Raw genomic sequence first — 10,015 nt, forward strand, 5'->3', positions numbered from 1 at the left:
TTACATGGTAATTTTAACAAATATTACAAAGTCATATTTTTAACTGCTTATAAAACACTCAATTCTCATGTTAGTGTCTAGAAACCTTGACTACTAAATGATGACAATGATTCTTATTGTATACAAGTATACAAGTATTACAAACTCTTATTATTTTAATATTGAAAAGCAGCAATTTTATGTTAATGTACAATTGTATTCTTTACTTATATTTCGTTTTACATTAAAACTCAACAAAACATTCTGGTAGATTTGTATTATCTCTTTTATTGCTAAGCATTATAATTATTTCTTTAACCATTATACATATTTAACTGACTATTTGTGTTTTAGATGGCAGTACTGCAGATCACTGGAGGCATGCTGAGACATGAATTAGCATTTCTATCACTAGGGAAAGTTACAACATTTTCCGTTGAAAATGGAATAGAAGGTACTGCTAATATTAATGGTTTTGTGCAACGTGCGTGTAATGGGTATTGGATGTAATTGATATTCAATTAATAGTATTGTTACAAAAAGTTAGTGTCACAAAACCCTAACCATTATATTAAGTAAATGGTTCTTATTTACCATTATTAACTTCCATATATTTCATTTAGGCTCATACTTAATAATAAACACTATAAAACGTGCTTATATATCATAATTTTGACTCATATTACAATTTCATATTTTTAGCTGCTCATAAAAATCTCAATTATCAAGTTAGTGTCATGAAACCTAGACAGTTATATTAAGTAAATGATTCTTATTTACCATTACCAACATCCATATTTGTCATTTAAGCTGATACTTCATAAACACTATAAAACATGTTTTTAATATGATAATATTGACTAATATTACAAATTCATACTTTGAACTGCCTGTAAAACACTGTATTCTCAAGTTATTCTCCAACCGTTATACATTATTAACTTACTACATTTTTTCAGATGGCAGTATATCAGATCAATCAAGGCACGCTGAGACACGAATTCACATTTCTACCACCAAGGAAAGAATCAACATGCTATGTTGAAAATGGACTAGAAGATACTGATAATAATATTGGATTTATGCAATGTGCGTGCAATGGTTATTGAATATAATTGATTCTAAATTAATAGCTGTGAAACAATTGAGATTTGTTAAATATCTGAATAAAATAATAGTAAACACCTTTAGCTTGTATTGTTTATTCTTAAAATTTACCTATGCTATAAATATATTTTATTTTTACTATATTTAAATGATCATTATAAAACATTTATAAAACACTCAAATATTAAGTTAAAGTTTAGAAGCTTTAACAATGGTTTAAGAAATTTACCATTATTATCTTTCAGGTGTTTCATTTAACCTGGTATTTTGAATACACTATAATACATGTTTTTATATGATAATTTTGACAAATTCCTATTTTAAACTGCTTATAAAACACTCAAAATTATTAAATGTATGCACCGACAGAGGGCGGTAGTGGGGACGACATCCGTCGGCCGATGCCCGATCGCCTCAGAGAAAAACTAGTTGGTTGTGTGCCGTTCACCGGACGGTCGTTTTAGAGTAACCGATCGTTGTTTTTACTTAGCTTTTGCGTGTAGTTGTTGTTCATTTAATAAAGATTTTTGATATTATAAACGAATTGTTCATATTTTATGCCTGAAGTTAACACAAGTAAGTGTCTTGATTAAGAAAATGATTCTAATTTATCATTTTTAACTTGCACATGTTTCATTTAATCTGATATTTTTACTTCATAAAAACTATAAAATATGATTTTATAAGTTAATTTTGACGAATAATACAAATAATTATTTTTAGATTCTGAACGGAGTGATGAATGTATTGATTTTACAATGATGTTTGTATTATTTTTGTGTCCGTCATCACTTTTTGGAGTAGTAATAATGCTTCGTTTTTGACTTCAGCCCCTCTTTGAAAAGACAAAATCGATTTTTTGATTTTGCTGTAAGTCAAAAACGAATCATTGTAAATACATGAAATTTTCAACAAACGTTTATATTAGCGTTATCTATTTGCGATTAAAATTTTCAATATATTTTGACATTTTTTAAGCTACTTATAGATAATTGAAACTTATCGTAGTAAAAAATAAATCAAAAATCGTTAGTCACAATTTTTGTTTATAAGCATTTAAAGTTCAAATGTTTAAAAAATATATCAAAATCACGAAAATTTGCAAAGAATTTTGAAGTTGAAAATTCATAAAATCTTTGTGATTTATACTTAAGGTTAAAAAATCCAATACTAGGTTATCCATAAATTTTCCTTCAAGTAACAGTAAAAAAATAAATCCATTGTCAATATAGAAAACATTTTATGTGCGTATGAAATATAATTTTTTACGAAATCGCGTAAAATAACGATATATTACAATTTAAATATAGGTAATAATATAATATATCCAACTAATTATCATTGACTGACAAATCATCTCCGTTCAGAATCGTTTTTCGTATACAATACTACCCGTCGTTGCATTCAAATTTAACACATCCATTATAGTGACCAGTGACCTACTTTCCATCTCTACTATACAGCGGAGCGATACCCACGTTTTTTCATATTGAATAGGAGCAAATTTTCAGTTGTACAAATGTATTCTCTAGTCACACTTATAATATGTACATTTATATTCTAGAAAACATTCTGGTATATTTGTAGGTACTATCTTTTATGGCTTATCATAATTATTATTTCTTATCGTCTGTTATATTATATTATGTCTATATTTCATATCATTTTGCAGTTTTACATTCGTATTTGTATTTGCGTTTCAACTGTAAATTGTTTTCAAGAATTTTTTAATAAAAATGAAGTTTGTCTGTTAGTTTATGTTTTGATTGTTTCAATTTCAAAATTATTCAGTGTTGTCCATGTACTAGTTGTTATATAAAAATTGTTGTCCTCTTTACGGTGTCTAGTAGCGACATTTTATCCTCCAACCATTATACATATTTAACTTACTATTTTTTTTTTAGATGGCAGTACAGCAGATCATTCAATACACGCTGAGACATGAATTCACATTTCTACCTCTATGCTAAATATCAATATCCTACGTTGAAAATGTACTTGACGATACTGCTAATAATAATGGTTTTGTGCAACGTGCGTGTAATGGGTATTGAATTTAATTGATATTAAATTAATAGTAGTGTAACAAAAAGTCAGTGTCATGAAACCCTGACCATTAGATTATAAGCAAATGATTCTAATTTTCCATTATTGACATTCAATTATTACATTTAAGATGATACTTCATACAGACAATAAAAAATGATTTAATATCATAATTTTGATATGAAAATTTAAACAAATATTACAAAGTCATACTTTGAACTGCTTGTAAAACACTGTATTCTCAAGTTATTCTCCAACCACTATACATATTTAACTGAATATTTTTTATTTTTAGATGGCAGTACAGCAGATCACTCAATACATGCTGAGACATGAATTCACATTTCTACCACTATGCAAAATATCAACATCCTACGTTGAAAATGTACTAGACGATACTGCTAATAATAAGGGTTTTGTGCAACGTGCGTGTAATGGGTATTGAATTTAATTGATATTAAATTAATTGTAGTGTAATAAAAAGTCAGTGTCATGAAACTCTGACCATTAGATTATAAGCAAATGATTCTAATTTTCAATTACTGACATTCAAATATTACATTTAAGCTGATACTTCATAAACACAATAAAACATGATTTTACATGGTAATTTTAACAAATATTACAAAGTCATATTTTTAACTGCTTATAAAACACTCAATTCTCATGTTAGTGTCTAGAAACCTTGACTACTAAATGATGACAATGATTCTTATTGTATACAAGTATACAAGTATTACAAACTCTTATTATTTTAATATTGAAAAGCAGCAATTTTATGTTAATGTACAATTGTATTCTTTACTTATATTTCGTTTTACATTAAAACTCAACAAAACATTCTGGTAGATTTGTATTATCTCTTTTATTGCTAAGCATTATAATTATTTCTTTAACCATTATACATATTTAACTGACTATTTGTGTTTTAGATGGCAGTACTGCAGATCACTGGAGGCATGCTGAGACATGAATTAGCATTTCTATCACTAGGGAAAGTTACAACATTTTCCGTTGAAAATGGAATAGAAGGTACTGCTAATATTAATGGTTTTGTGCAACGTGCGTGTAATGGGTATTGGATGTAATTGATATTCAATTAATAGTATTGTTACAAAAAGTTAGTGTCACAAAACCCTAACCATTATATTAAGTAAATGGTTCTTATTTACCATTATTAACTTCCATATATTTCATTTAGGCTCATACTTAATAATAAACACTATAAAACGTGCTTATATATCATAATTTTGACTCATATTACAATTTCATATTTTTAGCTGCTCATAAAAATCTCAATTATCAAGTTAGTGTCATGAAACCTAGACAGTTATATTAAGTAAATGATTCTTATTTACCATTACCAACATCCATATTTGTCATTTAAGCTGATACTTCATAAACACTATAAAACATGTTTTTAATATGATAATATTGACTAATATTACAAATTCATACTTTGAACTGCCTGTAAAACACTGTATTCTCAAGTTATTCTCCAACCGTTATACATTATTAACTTACTACATTTTTTCAGATGGCAGTATATCAGATCAATCAAGGCACGCTGAGACACGAATTCACATTTCTACCACCAAGGAAAGAATCAACATGCTATGTTGAAAATGGACTAGAAGATACTGATAATAATATTGGATTTATGCAATGTGCGTGCAATGGTTATTGAATATAATTGATTCTAAATTAATAGCTGTGAAACAATTGAGATTTGTTAAATATCTGAATAAAATAATAGTAAACACCTTTAGCTTGTATTGTTTATTCTTAAAATTTACCTATGCTATAAATATATTTTATTTTTACTATATTTAAATGATCATTATAAAACATTTATAAAACACTCAAATATTAAGTTAAAGTTTAGAAGCTTTAACAATGGTTTAAGAAATTTACCATTATTATCTTTCAGGTGTTTCATTTAACCTGGTATTTTGAATACACTATAATACATGTTTTTATATGATAATTTTGACAAATTCCTATTTTAAACTGCTTATAAAACACTCAAAATTATTAAATGTATGCACCGACAGAGGGCGGTAGTGGGGACGACATCCGTCGGCCGATGCCCGATCGCCTCAGAGAAAAACTAGTTGGTTGTGTGCCGTTCACCGGACGGTCGTTTTAGAGTAACCGATCGTTGTTTTTACTTAGCTTTTGCGTGTAGTTGTTGTTCATTTAATAAAGATTTTTGATATTATAAACGAATTGTTCATATTTTATGCCTGAAGTTAACACAAGTAAGTGTCTTGATTAAGAAAATGATTCTAATTTATCATTTTTAACTTGCACATGTTTCATTTAATCTGATATTTTTACTTCATAAAAACTATAAAATATGATTTTATAAGTTAATTTTGACGAATAATACAAATAATTATTTTTAGATTCTGAACGGAGTGATGAATGTATTGATTTTACAATGATGTTTGTATTATTTTTGTGTCCGTCATCACTTTTTGGAGTAGTAATAATGCTTCGTTTTTGACTTCAGCCCCTCTTTGAAAAGACAAAATCGATTTTTTGATTTTGCTGTAAGTCAAAAACGAATCATTGTAAATACATGAAATTTTCAACAAACGTTTATATTAGCGTTATCTATTTGCGATTAAAATTTTCAATATATTTTGACATTTTTTAAGCTACTTATAGATAATTGAAACTTATCGTAGTAAAAAATAAATCAAAAATCGTTAGTCACAATTTTTGTTTATAAGCATTTAAAGTTCAAATGTTTAAAAAATATATCAAAATCACGAAAATTTGCAAAGAATTTTGAAGTTGAAAATTCATAAAATCTTTGTGATTTATACTTAAGGTTAAAAAATCCAATACTAGGTTATCCATAAGTTTTCCTTCAAGTAACAGTAAAAAAATAAATCCATTGTCAATATAGAAAACATTTTATGTGCGTATGAAATATAATTTTTTACGAAATCGCGTAAAATAACGATATATTACAATTTAAATATAGGTAATAATATAATATATCCAACTAATTATCATTGACTGACAAATCATCTCCGTTCAGAATCGTTTTTCGTATACAATACTACCCGTCGTTGCATTCAAATTTAACACATCCATTATAGTGACCAGTGACCTACTTTCCATCTCTACTATACAGCGGAGCGATACCCACGTTTTTTCATATTGAATAGGAGCAAATTTTCAGTTGTACAAATGTATTCTCTAGTCACACTTATAATATGTACATTTATATTCTAGAAAACATTCTGGTATATTTGTAGGTACTATCTTTTATGGCTTATCATAATTATTATTTCTTATCGTCTGTTATATTATATTATGTCTATATTTCATATCATTTTGCAGTTTTACATTCGTATTTGTATTTGCGTTTCAACTGTAAATTGTTTTCAAGAATTTTTTAATAAAAATGAAGTTTGTCTGTTAGTTTATGTTTTGATTGTTTCAATTTCAAAATTATTCAGTGTTGTCCATGTACTAGTTGTTATATAAAAATTGTTGTCCTCTTTACGGTGTCTAGTAGCGACATTTTATCCTCCAACCATTATACATATTTAACTTACTATTTTTTTTTTAGATGGCAGTACAGCAGATCATTCAATACACGCTGAGACATGAATTCACATTTCTACCTCTATGCTAAATATCAATATCCTACGTTGAAAATGTACTTGACGATACTGCTAATAATAATGGTTTTGTGCAACGTGCGTGTAATGGGTATTGAATTTAATTGATATTAAATTAATAGTAGTGTAACAAAAAGTCAGTGTCATGAAACCCTGACCATTAGATTATAAGCAAATGATTCTAATTTTCCATTATTGACATTCAATTATTACATTTAAGATGATACTTCATACAGACAATAAAAAATGATTTAATATCATAATTTTGATATGAAAATTTAAACAAATATTACAAAGTCATACTTTGAACTGCTTGTAAAACACTGTATTCTCAAGTTATTCTCCAACCACTATACATATTTAACTGAATATTTTTTATTTTTAGATGGCAGTACAGCAGATCACTCAATACATGCTGAGACATGAATTCACATTTCTACCACTATGCAAAATATCAACATCCTACGTTGAAAATGTACTAGACGATACTGCTAATAATAAGGGTTTTGTGCAACGTGCGTGTAATGGGTATTGAATTTAATTGATATTAAATTAATTGTAGTGTAATAAAAAGTCAGTGTCATGAAACTCTGACCATTAGATTATAAGCAAATGATTCTAATTTTCAATTACTGACATTCAAATATTACATTTAAGCTGATACTTCATAAACACAATAAAACATGATTTTACATGGTAATTTTAACAAATATTACAAAGTCATATTTTTAACTGCTTATAAAACACTCAATTCTCATGTTAGTGTCTAGAAACCTTGACTACTAAATGATGACAATGATTCTTATTGTATACAAGTATACAAGTATTACAAACTCTTATTATTTTAATATTGAAAAGCAGCAATTTTATGTTAATGTACAATTGTATTCTTTACTTATATTTCGTTTTACATTAAAACTCAACAAAACATTCTGGTAGATTTGTATTATCTCTTTTATTGCTAAGCATTATAATTATTTCTTTAACCATTATACATATTTAACTGACTATTTGTGTTTTAGATGGCAGTACTGCAGATCACTGGAGGCATGCTGAGACATGAATTAGCATTTCTATCACTAGGGAAAGTTACAACATTTTCCGTTGAAAATGGAATAGAAGGTACTGCTAATATTAATGGTTTTGTGCAACGTGCGTGTAATGGGTATTGGATGTAATTGATATTCAATTAATAGTATTGTTACAAAAAGTTAGTGTCACAAAACCCTAACCATTATATTAAGTAAATGGTTCTTATTTACCATTATTAACTTCCATATATTTCATTTAGGCTCATACTTAATAATAAACACTATAAAACGTGCTTATATATCATAATTTTGACTCATATTACAATTTCATATTTTTAGCTGCTCATAAAAATCTCAATTATCAAGTTAGTGTCATGAAACCTAGACAGTTATATTAAGTAAATGATTCTTATTTACCATTACCAACATCCATATTTGTCATTTAAGCTGATACTTCATAAACACTATAAAACATGTTTTTAATATGATAATATTGACTAATATTACAAATTCATACTTTGAACTGCCTGTAAAACACTGTATTCTCAAGTTATTCTCCAACCGTTATACATTATTAACTTACTACATTTTTTCAGATGGCAGTATATCAGATCAATCAAGGCACGCTGAGACACGAATTCACATTTCTACCACCAAGGAAAGAATCAACATGCTATGTTGAAAATGGACTAGAAGATACTGATAATAATATTGGATTTATGCAATGTGCGTGCAATGGTTATTGAATATAATTGATTCTAAATTAATAGCTGTGAAACAATTGAGATTTGTTAAATATCTGAATAAAATAATAGTAAACACCTTTAGCTTGTATTGTTTATTCTTAAAATTTACCTATGCTATAAATATATTTTATTTTTACTATATTTAAATGATCATTATAAAACATTTATAAAACACTCAAATATTAAGTTAAAGTTTAGAAGCTTTAACAATGGTTTAAGAAATTTACCATTATTATCTTTCAGGTGTTTCATTTAACCTGGTATTTTGAATACACTATAATACATGTTTTTATATGATAATTTTGACAAATTCCTATTTTAAACTGCTTATAAAACACTCAAAATTATTAAATGTATGCACCGACAGAGGGCGGTAGTGGGGACGACATCCGTCGGCCGATGCCCGATCGCCTCAGAGAAAAACTAGTTGGTTGTGTGCCGTTCACCGGACGGTCGTTTTAGAGTAACCGATCGTTGTTTTTACTTAGCTTTTGCGTGTAGTTGTTGTTCATTTAATAAAGATTTTTGATATTATAAACGAATTGTTCATATTTTATGCCTGAAGTTAACACAAGTAAGTGTCTTGATTAAGAAAATGATTCTAATTTATCATTTTTAACTTGCACATGTTTCATTTAATCTGATATTTTTACTTCATAAAAACTATAAAATATGATTTTATAAGTTAATTTTGACGAATAATACAAATAATTATTTTTAGATTCTGAACGGAGTGATGAATGTATTGATTTTACAATGATGTTTGTATTATTTTTGTGTCCGTCATCACTTTTTGGAGTAGTAATAATGCTTCGTTTTTGACTTCAGCCCCTCTTTGAAAAGACAAAATCGATTTTTTGATTTTGCTGTAAGTCAAAAACGAATCATTGTAAATACATGAAATTTTCAACAAACGTTTATATTAGCGTTATCTATTTGCGATTAAAATTTTCAATATATTTTGACATTTTTTAAGCTACTTATAGATAATTGAAACTTATCGTAGTAAAAAATAAATCAAAAATCGTTAGTCACAATTTTTGTTTATAAGCATTTAAAGTTCAAATGTTTAAAAAATATATCAAAATCACGAAAATTTGCAAAGAATTTTGAAGTTGAAAATTCATAAAATCTTTGTGATTTATACTTAAGGTTAAAAAATCCAATACTAGGTTATCCATAAATTTTCCTTCAAGTAACAGTAAAAAAATAAATCCATTGTCAATATAGAAAACATTTTATGTGCGTATGAAATATAATTTTTTACGAAATCGCGTAAAATAACGATATATTACAATTTAAATATAGGTAATAATATAATATATCCAACTAATTATCATTGACTGACAAATCATCTCCGTTCAGAATCGTTTTTCGTATACAATACTACCCGTCGTTGCATTCAAATTTAACACATCCATTATAGTGACCAGTGACCTACTTTCCATCTCTACTATACAGCGGA

At 27.2% G+C, this 10,015-nt stretch overlaps 1 long non-coding RNA gene across 7 annotated transcripts in view; it reads left to right on the forward strand.

Moving 5' to 3' along the window:
- Positions 1-8,618, forward strand: part of LOC132931362 (uncharacterized) — a 312,343-nt gene extending 303,725 nt beyond the window's left edge. For 5 of the 7 annotated variants that reach the window (XR_009662531.1, XR_009662528.1, XR_009662524.1 and 2 more), the window contains 5 exons: positions 2,991-3,133; positions 6,722-6,864; positions 7,159-7,301; positions 7,796-7,895; positions 8,401-8,618. This is a non-coding gene — a long non-coding RNA (uncharacterized LOC132931362). Of the gene's footprint in view, positions 1-333; positions 434-938; positions 1,157-2,990; positions 3,134-3,427; positions 3,571-4,064; positions 4,165-4,669; positions 4,888-6,721; positions 6,865-7,158; positions 7,302-7,795; positions 7,896-8,400 lie in introns of those variants that run through there. The other 2 variants (XR_009662525.1, XR_009662526.1) reach the window with 2 other exon arrangements.
- The last annotated feature ends 1,397 nt before the right edge of the window (positions 8,619-10,015 follow it).

The sequence above is a fragment of the Rhopalosiphum padi genome, unplaced genomic scaffold, assembly GCF_020882245.1.
Source record: "Rhopalosiphum padi isolate XX-2018 unplaced genomic scaffold, ASM2088224v1 scaffold1, whole genome shotgun sequence".
In the NCBI taxonomy this organism is placed as follows: Eukaryota; Metazoa; Arthropoda; class Insecta; order Hemiptera; family Aphididae; genus Rhopalosiphum; species Rhopalosiphum padi.